The sequence below is a fragment of the Hermetia illucens genome, chromosome 4, assembly GCF_905115235.1.
Source record: "Hermetia illucens chromosome 4, iHerIll2.2.curated.20191125, whole genome shotgun sequence".
Lineage (NCBI taxonomy): Eukaryota > Metazoa > Arthropoda > Insecta > Diptera > Stratiomyidae > Hermetia > Hermetia illucens.
The window spans coordinates 23,036,750-23,058,974 of record NC_051852.1 but is presented as its reverse complement, the minus strand read 5'-3'; the positions used below and the strand labels follow the sequence as shown (position 1 = coordinate 23,058,974).

The 22,225-nt window shown below is 40.7% G+C and overlaps 1 protein-coding gene across 1 annotated transcript in view; it reads right to left on the bottom strand.

Moving 5' to 3' along the window:
* LOC119655457 (protein pygopus-like) overlaps positions 1-22,225 on the bottom strand; it is a 67,574-nt gene that overhangs the window by 21,432 nt on the left and 23,917 nt on the right. Inside the window, exon 2 of the mRNA XM_038061358.1 lies at positions 21,870-21,936. The gene's annotated coding sequence lies outside the window, so the exon portion shown is untranslated. The remainder of the gene's footprint in view (positions 1-21,869; positions 21,937-22,225) is intronic.

Sequence of the window (22,225 nt, the reverse complement as noted above, 5' to 3'; positions counted from 1 at the left end):
AAAGTCAAGCAACCTATCATAAAATTATAAATTTGGCGACCAAAATATAGACTTCCACCGATATCGGAACCAAAAGAGGAGATAGGAAAATCCCTTTTTGAGGGAGTATGCCTTCTATAGTGCAATTAAGAAAAACATCAAAGGGATGTCATAATCTTCTGGTTTGAAGTCGAAATCACTTTTCAGATAGTGTCACTCCTTTGTCTCAGAAGCAGCGTAGTGACAAGTGACAGTTGCACATGCGACATGCTGTAAATTGCTGGCTTTCGAGTTTTAACTGGCTGGAGAAAGTTGTTCCTTTATACGATTTAGGGAACCCTGCGTCTTTATCCATTTAACACCGGGCTGCACAAACCGAGGATAAAGTATCTCTTCATTTTTCTTGGTCGGACCTCCCAGTTACAAAAATTCAGTTACGAAAATATCCTTTCTGGTGGTAGGATTTTGAAATTTCTGGTCTACGGAGGAAAAACAGCAGAGAGGAGTAAGCCGAACTTTTTCGGTATTTATCACATTAGAAAGAAAAGACAGGATGAGGTCTTGCCCATGATGGACATTAATTAAGACAATTTCTGGACCAGCGTGTCATGATTCGCAGAGTATATAGATAGTTTAAAGTAGGGGATTTTCTCTCCATTTAGAATATCTCTAGGTACTAAAAGTGAAGTGAGCTCTGAGGTGAACATCATCTAATTTATCATCGTATTTTCCATGTCTTCATCAATGGACAGAGTTTTGAAGGCGTCGATAAATTTCTACATCTTACAGGTGTTGTTCCTATCAAGGGTTCTACCGAACTTGATGCACTAAAATCGATATATGCTGTTTTGACCAAGAGCTGTAAATGAAGCTATCCCATCAAAAAAGTGCGGGACCAAGAAGTTTGTAGGCCGAACGGAATGTCATTTCATATGCGTGGGCTAGGTACGGGGTAACGGGTGTGTCAATGACGCTTAGAAGGTTTTCTTGTATATCATTTCCCATCTAATGCATCACATACACGACACCAATAGCATTAAAAAGATTCCTAGAATTCATAACCCGCAAGTCATTGAAGAACATCGAACACGTGCAATGATTTTCTTCATCCATAAAAATACAAGTGATGCACCGGGAGGCGAATCTTCTGTATGTAGTGTAGAGAGTATGCAAGCTTCTTGGGAAATTCTGGAAGGAATGAATAAATGGGAGAATGAAAGATTGTTTAAGAAACAAACTTCTCAGAACATGCATTTTGAGAGAGTGTGATGGCGAGTTGGTCAAGTGTCAGCCTCTTAATCTCGTTGCCTCGGGTTTCTGTTCCAGATTGTCATAGATGTTTGTGTTCGGCTTGGTGCTTAGTCCACTGCTCCAATTGCTGTTACTTCGCAGTGCGTATAGGTATGCTCTACAAAAAAAGGTGGACCGTAGAAATGGAGCTTCGATGTCCAGTCAACTACAGGCTGGCCATTCGCTAGCTTCAATTTATGTACTTTCTTGTCATATATCAGGAGTTTCTCTAGTTTTCGGTAAATTATTTAAGCGCTAACAGTGAAAACGACATTTATTGCCTGCGGAAACCACGTATCTATGTCTAGAAGTAATTCTTCTAGCATGAAACGAAAACAAAACGCGCAATCATTTCACCTCATTCACAAGGTCTAATGCATATATCGCGAGTCTATCTTTCTCTATGGATTAATGAAGATCGTCCGATAAATCGACGATATCATTAATAAACTCAACAAAGTAAAGACGATCTGCAGTTTCGTGCCATATTCATACATGTACTCTTATATTTAGCAGGAAAATGCCATAAAAATTAAATTAAGAGGCGATGTGGTGATATACCCATAATCAGATACTTATCTATCAGGTATACCACTCATATTAAGTTTGGTGAAAGTCTATCAACTTCGTATTACATTGCAACTAAGTAACTTTATGAACCCACTGACAGATAGGTTGGACTAGCTGACGATATTATGCTTAAGAAATTTTAAGACCCATCTGTAAGATTGCATTACTGTCATATGTTAAGATTGGATAAATTAATCTGATGTTTATATACTCATGAAAATAGATTGAGTTGTCATGGATAATGGATGTTTATCTGAAACGAAAATGGCGTGGCTGTTTTACTTTCGGGTGATCGCGATATCATTGCTGTAAATAAAAAGGTGTAATGAAATTTAATGAAAGTATTAAGCGGTTTATCTGATTATTGGCCAGGGCAAGCACAAAATGCTGACAACTTTTACTTAATGTTAAAAGTAAATTGAAGAAATCTGCAATTATTGACAAGAAAGAAATGATCAACAGAAATTTTCACTAATATAGGTCCTGTGGAGCATATTGCATCCGCATAGTGTGGTTTTTCTTCTTATTTTCTCTTACCGTCCTTCTATATATCCCCTGAGACTGTGCTTCAGTGCCAGTGATAAGTCTATAATAGCTGGATAAGTACAAAAAAGCACAAGCATCCATGACTTAACTGGACGTGAGACGCTCATCACACTCACCCATCCTACCGCCAAATACGGGCACCTTTCCTTTCAGATACCTTGGCCACGCAAATCTTCTGCGGTGCTTTTATTGCTATCTCTCCCTCAAAACACCTTTTTGAGGGACGGAAGACTTAAGATTCGCCATTTTTTTTCAGAATAGCCAGCGGAGCAGTACACAAACGTATGCCGCTAAGTATCTTGAGAGATTTGTTCTTGCCTTATGGCCGAACCTTCGTAACTAGTTTTACCAATAAAGCTCGGAATGGTCCTCCGATAAACCCCAAGCTCCAGCCTTCATTACAGCGGAGGAAAGGTATTTTTTTCTGAACGTGTCCAAACCAAACTGTCCCTCGGATTTACATTGTGATAGTCTGGTGATGTCAAAAGGGGTTCCAAAATAAATGGCCAAAAATTGGTTATTAGGGAAAGCAAAAATGCGGTATCTCATAAGTTGCTGAGCCCTTATTAGGAAAGACAACGTTTACTATTTTCGAGCAGACAAATTTTCAAAATAAACATCCTACGGTAAGAGGAGAATTGGGTATTATCATTTTCCGAGGTGCAGAATGTGCGAATGCGAAATACTCCTCATCAATACCTTAATGTCATTTTTTTGACACAATCTGATATAAATTTCTCTCCTCCCAATTTTGTAGATTCACTCAACACAGACAGAAAAGGAATTTTGGTGAATGCTTACTTACCCACCAAGAAAGGTGGTACATTACCCACCGGGAAAGTGGAAGCACAGCCTATGCCAAGAGCAGGCTCGACCAGTGGGTGCGAGGTCTATTTTAAAAGGCGTGAATGATTCGTTGGGAAATAGTCTGCCCCTTTAGTTTTTATCAATCCAGTTCAATCTTAAAACATACACAATATTTTATCAGTTGTCATTTCGGAATTTTGGGATAAAAGACGAGTTCCCATCAAATCATTTATAGGATACATGTTAAATAGGCCTCTGGCCCGCTGGTATGATAAATAAATTTTCCAATAAACAGGAAGTCTTTCAACACATTCTTTTGCCATTTGTACCAGACTTGGATTCGGCAATCCTGTTGCAAAAACGCAACCCCATGCGAAGCTCAAAAAACTCTCCGCATTTTGGGTAACTGCGAACGATAGCTTCTACATGTGGTTGACGCGCTACACTCCACCAAGGAGTGGAGCGCAACCATAAACATATATCTATCAAGTGCATTGGGTAGGTACAACTTATTGGAGGCAGTAAGGGTTTAATATATTTCCCGCAGAGATTGGCATGACTTGGTAAGCTGACCAAGGGAGTAAAAGTCAGATGGAGTTTGGAATACCAGTAATACTTACTTCCTTTGCAGACTGTGCATCGACTGGACAATCTACTTAATTTGTAGGACAACTTAGGGAAACATATATGTTCGTGCTATTGAAGTCTAGTGTCTTCTGAATTGTGGTAAGCTTTCCGATGTATTTGATGAATCCTTTCCTCTGCGTCACTTTTCAACATTGAGTTTCGCTTCTATTATACATATATTCAGTTAGTCATGAAAAAAGTGACTGCTGTCAGGGGTAGTTCTGATAGGAAACTTGCCAGTACGTTGGTTTCGCGAAGCTGGTACTCCAATTCAAAGCTTCATTAGAAAAGGTATAAATCAAGGGGTGACAGTGTAAATATATAGAGAAAATTTCGAATTTCGTATTAAAATAAAAATAAAAATTCTTCATGAACGTTTGTCCCCGTCAGAAACGGAGTCGTCTCAGCTTGATCGGTTGCGTCATTTTTCTCGGTCAGAGATTTGATTTAGATGGAGTAGCGAGAATTTCAAATCAGCGTCCATCTTTGTCTCGGTCGGACGTTTGGTAATATCCCATCGGCATCGATGTTCAGACCAATCCTGGCAAGCGCATTGTCATGAGCCGCATGACCACAAAATCGCAATTTCTCTACAGTCGGTACAACCCCATATCGACCGTGGATGTGATCATTTCTGATGTGATGAAGGTGTGTTGTACCACTAGTCGAACGCAACATCTTCGTCTCTATTACCGCGGGGAGCCGTTCAGTGTTTTTTATAGTCAACCAACACCCAGCACTGCAGAGGACGACATGGCGAACAAGACTGCGATCGATTTTGGATTTGAGACGTTCGCTGATGTGCTGATTACAAAGAACGTCAGTTGTGGAACGCCATAACTCAAATCTCATCAAGGGAGAACTGAAATGAGAAATAGCCAGTAGCATATTTTCAGACCTCAGCATGCGGCAGCAAGCTCTCAGTGAAAGTTTATGTGTCTGTAAACAATATTAAGTAATCGATTAATTTTGTCGGATGTATCAAAAGTTGGTTGGGTTTTTGGTCAAACAGCTAAGGAATCTCAAGAATTTTTGATCAGGAGAAGTCTCAATTAAGATAATGATAATATACGAGCGCCAAGAAATGATCTTATGCCGTTTAGGGGTTTCTCTCACAATCAAATTTAGCTCTGACCTATTATGTGTTGGTTCTATTGTCATCGTTTCTGATAATGTATTCATGAGCTTTTTTGCTTTCTCTTCCAGGACCCTGTGTTTGCTTAATTTTATGTTTTTGTCTTCTGAAAACTTTTTATTGTTCTTGAAACGCTTGATCCATCCAATGTGCAGCATCTGCCAGTATATAGACGACTTGCGGTTTCGTTTAAGGCAGACGCAATGACTTATTGAGCACCCTGACCGAAGGGCCCCTTCGGTCCTGCTCTGGATGAAATTGAAGGTCGTCTATTTTTTTGTGTTTTCTGGGTTTTAGCTCGGAACAGAGGAGGCCGTGGACCAAAAAAGGAGAAAGGAATTTTCTTTTTAATTGGTCCGGCCCGCCATCAAGTGAATGATGAACTCAGGGCTATTAGATTTTCTTAAAAAATGTAGAGCTGCCAGTATGTTTCCTTGCTATATCATTGAGGACTCTTTGGATAAGTTTTCTGGACGACATAGGTTGCTTTCCATTGATTTCGTTGACTCCATAAGTTCATTAGAAATGCTATTGAGTAGGGCTTTTAGTAGAAGGGTTGCTGCTATTCCTCATAACACTGTCAAGAGTTCTTACTTAAACAGTGAAGATCCGATTTTCCGACCGCTAATTTAAAGAACTGGTTTCAATGGTGGATGATTCTTACATTTTACTGAAGAGTATTCGCGTCGGGGGGGGAGGGGATAGAATGTTAAAGAAAACGGGATAATATAGGGTTCGCATAATTTTTTTGGCTTAGGCTCGTAAAATTTTCGCCTCTAGCCCCGTTTTTCGCAATAATTTTCACTCCAGGACCGGAATGTCTCTCAAGGGCTCTATTTCCGAAAAAGATAGTTTGTCATATCGTATTCTTGGCGTGTTCTAATAAACGTATGCCATTGTTTTAACCTTTGTACCCAGCAACTTCAGTAAAACCCTGTCTGGATTTTACCCCCATGGGGACTGTTTTTCAGCCCCTAAGCCCTAACTTTCACCCTATCTATTGACCAGTATCAAACTTGAAAATTTGACATAGTGATAACTTTACGACAGATTTCCCTCACATGAGCCGAGAAGCAAAATTAAACAAAAATATCCTCACTCGGAATCGAGAATCGAACCTGGCACATAGGAACGATTATAATTCACTGAAATCTGAAGCTTGGAAGGGGATCAATTAACTGAAAGAATTGTAGCAGACATACGTACTGGAAGAAAACCCGGCCACGGTGTGGGCTGGCTCACTCACTAGACGATGGTTGGATGAAGGTTAGTTGTTTGAAGACAGGAAGGGCAGATGTGTGAATTTCATGGTGAATTTTTGGGTCTATGCATGATGAGACCAGGCACTGTTGAAGTCATGCAGTAGCGCTGAATGACGATGTTCCTGTGTTTCCCAACAAATAATGACTCGAAAGTGATAGAAATATTGTGACTGACTGGAAATTCGGCTGCCACTAAGCCAGTTAGCTAGTGTACGAAACCATCCTATTACCTTGGATGTCGGCGGGCAGACTATTCTGAAGTAAAAACTTCGGCATCGATAACGACTGATTAGATTTCTTCAACCACAAAACCCCAAAAATACGTACGCCGCACGCCAAAATCCATAAAGAGTGATAACCTAATACTGGAACTGTAGTTCTAGGAAACAGTAGGGGCGCGATCTTAAGTATGCATTTTCGGTGATAGCCATGCACTTTATTAAGATTTTGTGTAAAACAAGACCTTATTAGAATCGGTTCAATGTCTGTCTGTCCCTCTGTCTGTCTGTCACACTCGATTTACTTGGAAACGGCTAAACTAATTGTCACGAAATTTGGTAAGAACATGTGGTCTGTGAATGCTTTTACATACAACGGATGGCGTCATTTTGCCATGGGTTTATGGGGGCTTTCCATCCATGCATAAAGGGGGGTGTAATTTTTTTCCACGGAATGTGATCATGTGGAGCATTAAATGAAAGCGCTCAAGTAGTACGTTTCGAAACTGGTCCTATTTTTGATACTAAGTCAAAAATAGGGAAGTGAAGGCCCAAAATGTGTGCCCCGCGATGTCTAACAGGTCTCGTTTTCCGAATTTATTCTCTCGAAAAATCTAAAAAAAAATTCAAAAATGAATCCATACGAAATCTAGGCCTCAAAATAAATCCCAATCCCATATCAAAATTTGGTACTGTTACAAGCAATAATATAGTGCACAATTCTGGAAAGTTTAAGAAGAATCCAACTATTATTAACAAAGTTATAGAAAGTCGAAATTGGGTATTTTACGAGAATTTATCGCACTCTAGGACGTGTATGACGCTATCGTCGAACGGCGGAGTTGGAGTTTGGAAATACATATATCGAGGAATATTTTGAATTGGAGGTAGGCACGAATAGGGAAATGTGCATAGGACATTGCTCACCCAAGTTGAACACAAAACCTTTATACCCGAACCTTCCAGCTTCCGGTATTGCGACTTGTTTAAAGAAAGAAGAGTTTTTGATATTATCTAACTTTTAACTTGACACACAACTCTCATCCAAAAGTGGAGTCCTATACTCCCTTTGTCTTGGCTTCATGTCTTTCGGGTATGATTGAAAAAATAGAGTGAAAATTTACAAAAACAAAGAAAAAGTTTTCCGGCGGTAATATCCACTGCTTTATGATATACCTGATGGGTGCCAAGATTTGTTTTAGATTCGGTTTTAAATTTTAATCCAGAACCAATTGTTCCATTGCTTCATTTGTCGTGCTTCGTACCCAAAAAAAGAAACACTGAAGGAGGCGAGAAATGGTTCCCGAAATACTGTATGGGAAATGCCCAAACGACAAAGTAAAGGGAGAGCTGCATTTAGTTTAGGTAGTTTGGGGAATGTACTTCACAATGAGTTCAATGAAGGAGTTATCTGAGTATAAAACTTTCTTCATTAATTTTGACACTAAGGTAGTCCTAAATAAGCCTCCTCAATATATTTAGTACAACCATCTCCTACCTAATATCACAAGGAGGGATGGGGGTCCTGTCAGAATGCCTTTTCTGCACGTTATCCACCTAAATCCTTTCAAGCTAAGAAAATGTAACTATTCTAGAACAAGTCCATTCTGGATGTCAATGTTCTCTAGAGGATTTTGTACTGTAGATGGTGGCTTTGGGCTGTCATTATACCCCTTACTAAAGGCTTGTTGTTCTTTCAAATTTTTTGGCCGTGCCTAACGATACTCCCATTTGCTTTCGTTGCAATCGAGACCCTCAGGTATCTGAAGAACCGTGATTGAATGCAGGTTTAACTGCTATGAGTTAGCTGCATATTGCAATAAGGAGTTTAGAGGGGAGTCTAAAACCTGGGCATTATGGTAATATGATTAGACGATCTCGAATTTGAGAAGGGTTTGACAGGTTACTAATGCACTATAAATGCAGAAACGCCACAAAAGGAAATTCCTTCGATTCGGAGTCTCTGGATTCTGCACGGACCAAACCTATGACTACCACAAGTGAGGGTCCTAATCTAAAGGAGCCGACCCTCCTGTTGTACGGAATAAAGTTTAAAGAAGAGGAAGAAAAAGGTTCACTGAAGTTTTGGTGACATGTGTAACTGGTGTCTTTGAACCAGTAGACTTGCTTCTACAGCCAGTTTTTACCCCACCAATTTTGTCGTATTTTATTCCGGGAGAAATCAAATTTGTGGCAAAATAAAATTTTTGACTCCATTAGTTTCGTGCATATCTATGCCCTCAAACATCTATTCTAGGTGCCTTAAGCGCAAGGTGTTCTGTGAAGGTTACTTTCAAGTAATTCCAAATTCACTTTTAAACATTTTCGTGATTATCTCCGTTTCCGTTCCATCGATCCACTCGTAACCTCTATCTAGGGCCAGCTTCTGTTTCCGTTAATATATCATTTGAATGCCTAATTGACTCCACGTATTTTCTTCGTGGTTGGCACAATGCAACTGGCGAGCGTGGGTTATTGTTGCAGTTCATACCATTCACCTTCGTTGGCATTCAATGTTTTCTTCTTTACCGTCAAGAAAGAATGCTTTGTCTGTTGAAACCATTTCTTCGTTTTATGGCTTGCATTGTTATTGGCATAAAAAACGTGGAAATAAAAAACAATTCTCACGTTCGATTGAAATATGTGCTTGGTATTTGTAGAGATTTATAGGTAATTAGTTCGTGGTTAGAAAACTATGTTTCAGGGGGAGGGTGAGAAATTAAGATGGAGATAATTGGAATTAGAGGGAAAGATTGTTGAGGTTGTGCTTGAAATACTAATAGATTACGTGCATTTTAAAGCGGTTTTGAATGAAAAGTGACAACATTTCTTTGGGGTATGTAAAATACAACCCCCACTAGCTACAAAGCTCAAATGATTTACAGATAACCCCCACAAACACCCTTCACACAAAAGGGAATCAAATTAATTTTAAACGCCATATCGCAGGCCTTGAAACCACCGCCATGCCTCATCCCCCAAAAATTCCAACAGACCATCCCCCCCATTTCGAATCATTAATTTCATCGAAATTAATTTTCAATTTTCAATGTTGATTTTATCGGTGAAATGATACCGTCCACCACGGCCATCACTTTCACCACAAAAGCCACACGCAAGCAAGTCGATTTCGGTCACATTGACTGCAATAAAGTGTCCAATCAAACCAAACTCTCCCTCCTGGACCAAATAACATCATCGAAATTCAAAAACAGAAAACTGGCCCGTCAATGAAAAAAACCACAAATTTCTGTAATGATACTAATTCAACCATGCAGTTGAGTGATTTCACACGGAAGTCCTCCACCCCGCCGGACCTCTCCTCTTCGTGACCTCCGATCTTGTTCTCGCCTCCTCATCCCGGTTCGTCCTGGAACTTTTCATTGATTGTCCGTTATAGTTGTTGCTGAAATCATTAGGTGAAAATCAATGAAGCTTTTTATTTTACAATCATCCCCTGTTTCTATGGAATATCTCCTTTTTAGGGAATCCTTTAATGATTTCGACGATTCAAAAGTGTGAAGGTTCCCAGAAGGGCAAAAAGGTTTCATCCAATTTAGAACGGAAAATCAGAGAGTGGAAATTCTGGAGGGAAAAAGGTAATTGATTCAGCTAGAGTTGCGGAATTGATTTTTGTAGTGCTACAGTGATTGGATGTGTTAGTCTTTGATTATCGAATTTCGTTTGAGGAGTTTCCTGATCAATGAGGCTGTCTGTTGTCTGGCAGAAATGGTATGCCTGTCCTGAAATTGGCTACAGACGGCCGAATTTCAAGGAGGCAATAGTCTGGTGCACACCATCGATGGTAGCTCCACTTAAACGTTCAAAATTTCAAGGAAGAATTTCAAGAGTAGTTCCAACTTTTGCTCATCAAAAGGGGCAAACGGAATTTGGGTGATAGGAAAACTGTGGAAGAAGATCAGTTGCTAACATGTATTTATTAAGGAAGTTGAATTGACCATTGCACTATGCACACATTTTTCCATTACATTACACTTTCCATGGAAAGTTTCTGCAGCTTAAAACATGCGGAGACTGCATTGCTGATATTTGTTCACATAGTAGAACATGTTACTGCTCTACCGAATACTGGCGCCATGATGTTGCTACTTTCCGCACTCTGTTTTCATGGCTTGTCTATTAATAGTAGTCTCCTATCCCGGGCGACTTGAACTCGAGAATATGCTCAAATCCGCAAGATTCACAGGCAATCTCCTGTCTATGATAAGGGCTTGGTCTAAGAAGTTTGATAGGAAATTAATGGGCAGTAGTTAACACTCATCCTAGAATTGGCACGTTAGGAAGCTAGCCCAGATCATGATTCTTACTATCTATTCATTCCTCATAACCAATTAATTCATACTAGCTCAGTACGCACACCATTTATCCAGGACTATTTGAGATCCAGAGAAAATGCTAAGCATTCTCGCTAGGTCCAGCTTATTGTTAAAAATAAAACATAAGTTTTCCTTTCCGAAATGCTTGGTAAATGACGCCTTATTTAGTAGAACCAAAACCTAAAGATGGAGATGCAAAATTTGTCTGATATTTTAGTAGAGGATAGGTGCGTGCCGAGTTGAGGAGATGGCTTCGTTTGGGTTCGTTGTAAGCTTTCCAAAATAGGTTCGCCTTCTTGCAGAATGAGGTTAGAAACATAGAAAAGATACTTCTATTCGGACGGAATTTTAATGCCAGAGCCCTCGAATGGGGTATGCCTCAACCAGATTCTCGATCACACAGATTTTGCAGGTACCACTCCGACATTCCGACGCCCTGGTTGCGAGGGCATTATCCTTGATCGAACTTTGTGTCAGCGGTCCAACAATGGAAGGTACTCCAAGATTTCACGGTCAGTGACCATCAGTACATTTCCTTCGAAGTGACAAACGGCCCTTCTCAATGTTCTGCCATCCAGCAAATGCCTACCGGGTGGAACATCGGAAAAATCGACGCTATTGATCGCTCCTCTTGAGGGGTAAATCAGTGACAACTTCCAAATACAGACAGAAGAATTGCAACTGAAACACTAGTTCATTCAGCAATGAGCTTTATCACCGCAGCTTGTAATGCATCGGCTCCCAAAAGGAAACTGAATTCCGGGAAATTACCTGTGTACTGGTGGACGACTGAAATTGCAAGCCTCTGAAGAAACTGCTTCACACTTTGGCGAATCCCTCAGCAAGAGGTCAAGACGAGATGACGTTTGAATCTGCAGAATATAAGAATGAGAAAAAGGAACTGCCCCACGAAATCAACAGACAGAAGGCACCCTGCTGAGAAGAGCTTATCAACGACGTATATCAGGGGCGTCTCAGGGAACAGCTCATACCATAGTCTTTTACGAATCGAGATGCCTGATAAATCGCATTTGGTCGAAAATGTGGATGATGTTGTGGCACTGGTTACCACACTTACGGTTGAGCACGCTCAGCGCACACTGGGAATGTTGATACAGCAAGTAAGTAGATGGATGGTTATAAATGATAGCCTACTGCAAACCAAAATAGAAAATTACCCATAATCCTTCGTCTGAAGTCCGTCACTCATTTACTTAAGGACAGGAGTCTTAGAATTGTACGGCAAGGATTGGGGATTGGGATGGTAGAAAATTTTCAGCCTAAAGATTGTGATTTTTTCAAGTCGATTGCCAACAAATAATTTAACGGAAAATTTCAAAGCAGGCATGCCAAAACGGGCAAACCAGTCAGGCTGGTCTTCTAATTTGAGAGTGGGAGGAGATGCTAGCAACATCAAGTAAAAAATGCTACCGCAATTTCGTCCGGCCGCCCTCTACGGTTCTAAGTGTTGGACCTAAATGACAATGAACGGCGCCTGCCGACAATGGAGACGAAGATTTCGCATTGGACTAGTGGCCTAACATGCCATGATTGCATCCGAAATGAGGACATCCGCGATCGATACGGGGTTACACTGATCGTTGAACAATTGCCAGGGAAGCGTCTTCGATGGTCTTATCTTAATTCTTGTCATGTTATACTTAGACATCATTTAACACATTTAAAAAGTAAATCTAGGCTAACAGAAGATGCAATGGTTTCAAAGGAATGGTCGTTTTTCTAAAGCACGTAGTGAACAGAAAATTATGGGATCTAAATTTCTCTGATAGCACTTTGCGAAACCTCCACGTTCTCTTGTATTTTTTGAGTAGTCGAAGACTTTTTCAGATATCATATCTTCCCTACAGTATCATCGAGTCTACCGTCGTCAATGCATAAGGTGCTCTCAAAACAAAAGTACGAAAGATACGATCCTTTCATCTAAATGATGGAATATGCCAGTGATCACAGGAACTCATTGAAGAAGGGCGTAAAAGCCACTAAAAAATGTCCACTGAGCGTTAAGGCAAACAACTAAAATAGTTCACCTAAAAGCAAGCCCACGAGAGCTGAAGATTCCCAATTTCCTTCGCCTCGTATGAGGAAGGACTTAGTGTGGTAAAATCTCGGAAAAAAGTTAGTTATAAATTTGGAAATTTTGGAACTAGGTGTGTTTGACTACCAAATACTTATTCAAATTTATTTTATCCGCTTGGGTACATGCTCCGAGGGTTCCTGAAAAGCTTCTTTCTCAAAAGTTGCACTAGACTTCATACAGTGTTAGTTTGCGTTTTAATCTTTGCTTAAGGATTGTTGGACTCTAAGTTCGCATTGAATTCTTTGGTCAACAGACGAACTCACGTTGTGTTTGCGAATGTACGTAAGAGAACATTTAACATTGTGAACCACTTCGGTCACGCTTCTCCCAGGCAGAGGTTAGGAAGCTTCTGATGAGCTTCCTCTGCCCCGGACGAAACCGGAAGGTATCTTCGTCTTGTTTTCTTTATTCCTGACGTTTACGAAGGATAAGGCTTGCTGACTTTAAAGGGGCTCCTCTGGGTTCAGTATTGGGTATTCTTTCATGAAACGTGATGTAGGATGGAATGGTTGGGCTTTGCATTCTAAAAGAGGCGAAGCAAACCTCCTCGTGGACGAAGTGGCGTATTCTCGATGTAGCTGCGAACAGAAGAATTACTTAATGTAGTGAACGAAAAAATAATCAGTTCTGTATACGATCCAATTTTACTGAGAATGTACAATGTATTTAGGGCAGCAGTATGAAAATAGTAGTGGTTTTCGTAAGCAGAATTATTATACACTGCTACGCTGGGCTGCAGGAGATTTCAATTTTCACCGATAAACAACGCGTTCACCTAAAGCCATCCTGACACATTATTCGTAGTTGAGTGGATTATTGACTACGTCAAGCAAGCCAAGCAAAGCCAACGACTACATCTCTCTAGAACCACTTTGAATAATGAATTGAAATTCGAAAATGTTGATAAGTCAAGAAGTCCTAAATATGATGCTACCCGTTGGTTATTGCAGTGTAACTGACAACATCGAACTGGTCCCAAAAACAAATACGGTTTCGTCCAGGGTAAAGACAACTCATGAGACACTGCCTCATCTCTGCCCTGGAAGCAGCATGTAGCACCTGAAGCCACTTTCGGTCAGACGCTGATTCACAGCCACTTTCAGTTACGCTGCTTTCAGAGCAAAGGTTATGCACCGTCTAATGAGTTGCCTCAGTCCAAAAAGGATCCAAAAAGGTAGATTACAAATATGGAAGAAAGTTTCTTCCGAATTGATCCGGTCCAAAATCAACTGGATACGGACTTAGGACTCCCTCGATCTTCAAACAAAAATACTTGTCATCCCTTGTGGATTTTCAGTATTATTCAGAGACGGATAGGTAGAGGCACGCACAAGCAAATCGTCCAGGCCCAAAAACCTACTTCCCGCCTTCTTTTATATCACAGGCACTTTGATTAAGAAAATACGCATGAACTAATCCAGAAATAAAACCGTGCTTATCGCCTTTTTGACATCATAGGGACTCTCTAGATTTGTGCCTACTACAACTACCGTGGTCATTTTCGAACTGAAAGTAGTCAAAGCCAGCAAAAAAGGGACGTGCAATGCTCAAGCAAAATCAAAACCGCATGGAAACCTCATCACAAGAAATTGCCAAACCGTGACGTCTTTAACGATTTTAGGACCATAATCTATAATATATTACCATCCTTTTCGTAGTCTTTCTGACTTTTAACTTAATTCTTTCTATTCGTTTTGAGAATGATGGGGTCCTAAGTCCGCATCAACTTAATGCTGGACCGGACCAAATGGGGAGTAACTTACTCCCTCTTTCCTGGTCCACGGACCCCTCGCTTAGGGCTTGCACCCAAACTTTTCAAAAAAGTCAAGCGATGACGGCTTTACGGTTTCTTACCAGGGCAGAGGCAAATCGTCAGACGCTGCCTCACCTCTGCTCCTCATATCGTGTTCTACGAATTATATAAAGGAGCATTCAACATCTGCGAGCCGCTACGGTCACGCTGCTCCCAGGGCAGAGGGGAGGCAGCGTCTGACGATTTGCCTCTGCCCTGGTCAGCCGTCGTCGTAAAGCCGTCATCGCTTGATTTTTTTTTAATTCTTTCGTTTGTTCGTTTGTTTGTTTAAAAGGGCCATAAATAGAATATATTGTGACCTTTGTGGTACAACATCAGCTCTTTAGTACATCCAGAAGAAGACCTTCCAGGAAGCCTTCCTGTCCTGAAAACGCTGCCTTCAGAAGAATATCGACATTGGAGGGTACTATTTCGACGATTTTCGGCTAACTAGTCGATTATTATCAATAGATAAGTTCTTTCTAATGGGCTATTGAGCTCTAGTTATGCTACTCCCTGACTTCACTTCAGTCAAGTATGACAACGAAGGAAGTGAGGATTCCAGAGAATTATTGACTTTGATTTTCCATCACAACTCGAAGGAATTCCGAAAGAGATTGTCAAAACTACGGCCCAATAAATACCGATATATGATGTAGTCATAGAGTTTGAAGAATGGGTACTGCCATTTAAGGTTAGAAAAGGGGAATGGTTGTAGTTCCATGCCTCATATTGTATCTACTATCTCCTGAAGTATTTATTCAGACCTTTCTGAAGTATGGTCGTTCAAAGTTGAAGGGAACCGGAAAAGAAAGTCAGTCGAACTTATTTTCCGCATCACTTCAATTACAGGTAGATAACCCTACTATACTGATTTTCTCTAGGTCGTCCTACTAAGATTTTCATGTTCCTTTTCTTACGGCACAGTACAAGTATGTTAGTGCGGCCCACATGTCGAAAAATTTCGTGAAAGTCGGGTATCCTACGGGAATATTTGGCAAAAATACATGCTCATGTCAACAATGGTAGTAACATCCGCGTGAAACCTGGAACAAACCTAAGCACGCAAATTTCATTGCGTCCCATGAAGAAGGTCTTCGTCGCTCCGAGAGTAAGAATGGCATCACTTGATATTGTCAGTGGCTGCCAGAAGGATAAGTAGAGGAAACTGCTACAAAATGATACTACGAAGGACCAAAAGGTAGTGACAAATTCACAAGAAAATATCGCTTGAGTTCAAGTTTTGCGAGAGTGACTAAAGGATACGTGATGGAGCGGTAGACGTAACGCACCAATGTTGAAGGATGAGAGCTCTGAACGGCAGTCATATTTGACAATACCTATCAGCGGTCCTTTATTGTGTATGAAGTTCCCCCTAAGGCAAGTTTTTTTTGGCATTCAATCTAAAGGGCTGTTTGTGCGAAATTTGGTTATGGTAATGCAGCCCTGTAGGTGCCTATTCGCCATATTTTTAATAAATTGGAATGTCTGTGGCACCGACACAACTTGACATTTGCCGTTTGACCAGAGTAAGCAGTAAGTTTTCAATTTTCCGCCTGTCTGGAGAGTAGACAATCTCCAATTATAACTAAAACAGAACACGGGCTCATTTTAAATTAAATCATTCTGCAAAGGTAAAATAAACAAAGCCTATTTACTTCAACCCTTCGCTTGAAAACACATCTATCTAATTACCACTAATTTGGCTCTAGCTCCTTTTCCTTCTTCTCACAGCTACCTCCAACCCTCCTCTAATCTAATATATAAATTATTTCCACGATTACCGGAGCTAGTTCAAAGTTTAATCTTCCAGCAAACAACGGAAACATCCCTTAATTGATATTAATTCGCTATGATGCTAGCAAATACTACGCTTCACGTCCTTTTACTTTTTCCTGCTAGTATCCTCTTCTAACTTCGCCATCGAGACAGAATTCTTCAAGACTGCAGCCAGCTCACACCTTGACAACCGCAACCCAACGAAATATCACCAAGAGTAACACTTACCGTTACGGGCTAACTAACACACCCCTTTCACTCCCCCAATCAACGGAAATTATAAGAAGTTTTCCTCATAAAGTAAACAACAAAGTCCAACGAACTTTTTGGAAAATTAATAGCAGACGTCCTGGATCCTGTGAAATGGTTTTTTTCCTATTTTTTTTTCTAAGGATTTTCTTTCGCCCTTGTCTCCTCCCGCCAGTTTCTTGAGTTGTTTTTCTCTGAGTCGCGTTTTTGAGCGTTCAACGCGGAAGGAAATGCGAATTCAGGAAAAAAATAAAGTGTTTAAGGAGTTTGCTTAAGAGATTTTCTCGTTGTCTTTAATGTCGCTGTTAACGTCGTCCTGGACGTTGTCGGCGTCTCTCCAGAAGTTTCGCTCTAATCGTCTTGGCTACGTCGCGCGCCGGTCGTCCTTGTTCGCACTCTTACTTGTAAAACATAGAACGATTTAATTAGATTGCAAAATGATGGCGGAGTGTGAACGGAAAGAATTGTCCGTTGCGCAAGGAAGTGAAAACTTTATGGAAAATATATTCTTTTCGTAGTAACTAGTTTAGCCGTCAGCGATGCCGGGAACAGTGAAAGAGTTTTCCGTTGGTCGATTTTCTTTATTTGATCCAATTATGAGTTTAACTAAGTGGCTGTAAATTGCTTAAATGTTTTCGATGCTTGTTACTTGTTTTCTACACTTGATTGTCGAACAATGACGATAAAAATGTTCCAGGAAGCATGAAAAAGGGAAAATTGTAATGAAAGGGGATAAGCTCTGCTGTAGTACCTCCTTCCCTTACAGTTATGATTAAATCGATTTCAATTATTGGATGCTCTTTGTTTTTCTGTATCACTATAATTTTTTTACCAAAAATCAAACTTTGTCTAAGGATCTTCGGGGTTAATTTTTTGGCCCTACATCAATGTCAATAATCTTGATGACAGATGAGTTTAACAAGATCCTGTGGCCTGTCATACTTTGACCCAAAACATCAATTTATTGAGACCAACTTTTGTTGACCGTTTCATATCGATTGACTTCTTAGATAATGTGATTGGAGTCCTTTGGACTAATTTTTGAGGAGATATCTCAAGTCATTGGTCTATGCTGATAAACCAGCTAAAGTATCTGACTTCGAAGCCAACACTGGACATATAATCGGCGAAAATAAGGCGACTAGAATAAGTGCGGAAAAATTTGGTTGACAGGACAATGCTCGAAAGACCAAGGTGGTAATATGCTTAAAATTGTCAAGCCATGCAATTTCCGTGGCAATTGGTAACTTTATTGAATTTTCTATCTTCCTTTAAAATACCTCTAAGAAATTGCCTTTATCTATTAGACCCGGGTTATAGACGGATCAGTGCATCTCCTCTACAGGTAAAACCTCGTTTCCAATTTTCCATCCGCTGTTACGAGGGGTCTCTCAAAGAAAAAAATGGACGAATGTTGCTTAGACTTCGCCATTTTTATTATATTGAAAATATGCCTCCAAAATGACTGTCGCCTTTAGAACTGTATTGTCAGTAAAATAATATCCACGCTCTTAATGGAGGCAAAGCAAAATACCAAACATCTCCTAGAAACTAATAAGAGAAATAGGTATCCCAACCATTTAGGTCAATTGCTGTTTGCTAAGGATCATGAATTGTATTGAATGCATATTCACTAGAACGGCTTTTTGCTGGGGATCTCGAGTTATAAAATAGAACTGGGAGACAGAGACAATTTAAAAGGACTTTTTCCAGAGGACGTGAACTAAAAACGATCCCTTAGTTAGTGTTGGGAGTACCACCAGGTACTTACTAATTTGCTGGCAACCTACGAGTTCCTGGAAAAGAAGTGGAAAGCGACTGAAATGTATTTACTTGTTGTTCGTACATGATGAAGGTCTGGGGAGATTAACGTGAGTTAGTGCCGTTCAGTCATAATTCCGCGATCCTTTTTGGAGACGGATTGATCTGGAGACCACAATGAGAGTGTCGCCGTGACTGGCACAAAGGTAAGAGGGTATACTACCTGCAGACTCAGATTTATACCAGTGGATGCGAGGCCTATCTAACACCTGTGTGGCAACTAAGGGTACTGCACCTGAGTTGTACAGTGCAACTCCACGGTTGTGTCCAACTACAACTGCGATAAAAGTCAAACAAGGTCAACCGTAAATAACTGGGTCAGGAGCACATTCTCCAGGAATTCTCCTCGAGTATGTGCTCTGAGAGGGTCACCCCAGTTTCCATTGTACAAGATAACCTCTAGTAATGTTCAGATTAGTCCCACTGCAGCTTTGAATGTGATCCCCCTCCTCGAGTACGTGGAGACTTTCATATATGATTGTCTATGGTTATACACTAAAATTTCAATAATTCGCTAAGGAGTTACTGACTGTCAATGAAAATTGACGTTTCTGAACCTGCTGACCAAACTACTACAATAGTTTCCTTGAAAGGACAATGTAATATCTCGATTCTTACGTATGTACTCTGGACTGGATCTTTAACCAACTAAAAGTGTGCTGGCAAAAGTAAAGTATTAAACAACCACAAAGGACGCCACCCGCCAATAACCATTTTAACCCATGATACCTTCGAGTGAAGATTTTTAGGCTAAGTAAGTAGGGGCTACACTCCACAAAAGCTTTAGCTATGGAGTGGATATAGTATTATAAACGCGATGTAGCTAGAGAAATCAAGAGGGGAAACAAGTTTGAATTTTATTAAGAAAGAGCCGAACTTTAGGGGATGGTGGTGGACCAAAAAAAGTAAGAGACAGAGAGTTTATCGAGTAGAAGATCATGACCAAACTAAAATAAAATGTAAGCTCATTAACGATGCAATGGCTAAGATTGCTGGAAACCAATCACTTACTTTAATACTCCAAGTTCAAATCCTGGTTTGGTCATCGGTGATTGTGTTCATTTTGGTATATATCCCTTCGCTGTCAAAGAAGACAAAACCGTTGCCTATTTTTGCAGAAGCCTTGGGTTCCAGCCCAGAACGAGGGGTTTCTGGGCCAGGAGCAGAGAAAGAAAGTCTGTTTCCAATTGGCGCGGTCTGCCACAAAGTGGGCGTTGGGATGGCCAAAGAGAAACCTCCACGGGGTGATACCAGGAAACGTTGCATTTACTATCGTTTGCTGGCCGTGATGCAGTTGGCGGATGTCATAAGGCCTCGCACAACCGTTAGCAGCAGCTCTAAATTGTTAAGTGTTAGGCTAATGTACTATTACGCCTTACCTATTGGGTTCGTTTTGTTCTGTCAACACAAATCAAGCATTGGTACGAACACGCTGGACCAATAGCGCGATTTAACTGAGGGATATATGAGAGTTCGAGGGAAAAAGATGAATTTTGTCAAGTCTTGGGTATCGTAGAATGCAACCCCCAATACACGTGCAGTATCCAAGCATGCCACAACGACCTCCAATTTACCGGGGGACGGCATAAGCTGTTGGAGCTTAGAGTGCATTTTGAATCTAGCAGATCCCTAAAGGAATTGAACGGACGGTTGTACCGGCTTGGGAGCAATCATTAGCGAACGCATGTTTGCGTCATGGTCCAGGCATGCTTCGTATGCGATCAACGGTGGAGTTGGAGTCGAGGTGGCTGTGGTGTTAAACAAGTCAACCTGTCAGAGTTGCATCCTCGATGAAGGCTTCGCAAGGGCCCATCCTTCAAGAAATCTTCTATCTGAAAACGCAAATTTTTCGTTGAAGAAAACCTTACCAGGATGTATTTGTCTGAGGAGGCCGGGCTTCTCCTTTTTCACACTGTCTGCGTATAGCCGAAACCACCACCCCAATTGTGGATCCAGACTCTTAGCGAGCCAATTTGTCAGCTTCCTCATTACCGGAAACATTCAAGTGACCTGGCACCTACAGTAGCAATGTCCCGGTTAGTCATCCAAGTTTCATCAGCAGCTGTTGGCTGTCGCTGCATAGTGCTGATAACGTTGCCCAACTGCCCGAACAGATTTGAATGGTGCGATTTCGCCATTTTTATCGCAAGCATTCTTCTACTGCCAATGAAATGGCGTATAACTCCGCCTGGAAAATGGTTGTCATTTTTTCGAAGGGTCGGGCCAGTTCCAGAACACCCATGCGCCCGATCTTTCTTGCATGACCGACTCGTCTGTGAAGATTATAAGGTTTGTAATCTCAAAAAACTTGGGGTCATTTACCGACCATTCTTAGCTTTTAGAAATTACGATAGAATATGTTTTTTCAAAAACGAATCTGGAGACCATATGATCGCGCGGCGTCAAAACCACCGGATGTTTGTCAAGGAATTTCCAGATAGACGCACGACCATATGATTGACTGCTTTTACGCTGGTCAATGGTGTCGAGCCTATATGCGTCGTTGGCTGCTTGTCGTTTCACCGCCAAATGAAGGGGGCAGGCTTGGATAGCTTCGAGTGCGGTCAGCGTAGCACTCATTGATCCAGTAATACTTAGGCAACAGAGTCTTTTTATTTGGAAAAACTGCATCCTGCTGTTAGCAAAGTCCAGCCAGTCTTGGCCACCAGACGATCCGGGTTTTATTATTGGATCAAGTGGTGGTATCTATTGCCAGCCACTAGTTTCCCGACCTTTCTGAAAGCATTGTGACCAATAATGGAAACCTTGGAAAGAGGATATATTCACTACCACCCTCCCGTCCCCCATTAGTAATAATCCTAAGATTATTGGCGACTGATTATCGGAACAGGTGAATCTGACGAACACAGCTGGTGGGATGAGAAGCCCTCATTTGAGTATTTTTAACCAGATTTGTCCAATCATCGCACGCAGAAAAATTTAGGTTTGGTGTCTTTGCTCTTATGTTGTTGTTTTGCTTTGAATTCTCGGCCCAAACCCACCAATTGCAGTTAATAGCCCCGTGACGATTTCGTCCAGGTTCACCTACTTCAACAATTTCAGTTAGTTGATCCCATAAAATACAAAGCAAAAGGATCGAGATATGAGCATCGGATACTACCATCGATGTTGAACGATGGCTGCGCTTACCCTAAGATTTTCTACACCTGGGGCAATCGTAGTATATCCTCTTTTTGTTAACCATACAAAACTCTTCTCTTTTATGGGTTGTGGATTTGTTTAGCAAAAGTAGACAGTCGTATCCCATCAATATTTTATTGGTCCCATATATGAACTTTAGATAATTGGAAGTCTTACTCCTTTATGAAGAAAGTATCTTTTATCTAATATGTACATACCTTGTATGGAGATACTGAAGGCTTGGTAAGTAGCCAAAAATCGTCTTAGCTCTCCCTAATGGTGCCTCTGAAATATAGAAAAATCAAGTCAATATTGTCATTATGATTAACCGGTAGAAATAATGAATTTGTTCCTTCATTTATTAACTAAAATAAATAAGAGTAAAAAACTAGCCATAGTCGCCATCAGTTCAAGTGGTCCTTCACAGTATTTTCTTACAAGTAATCCTCAACAGAAAATATGTACTTCCAATTTTATCCAAGGCAATTGCGTTTCTAAGTCTCTTTCGTGTGATAACTTTCTGTTCCTTTGTGCAAGTATTATATAAAATGTGTTGTAACGAGGACCTGACTAC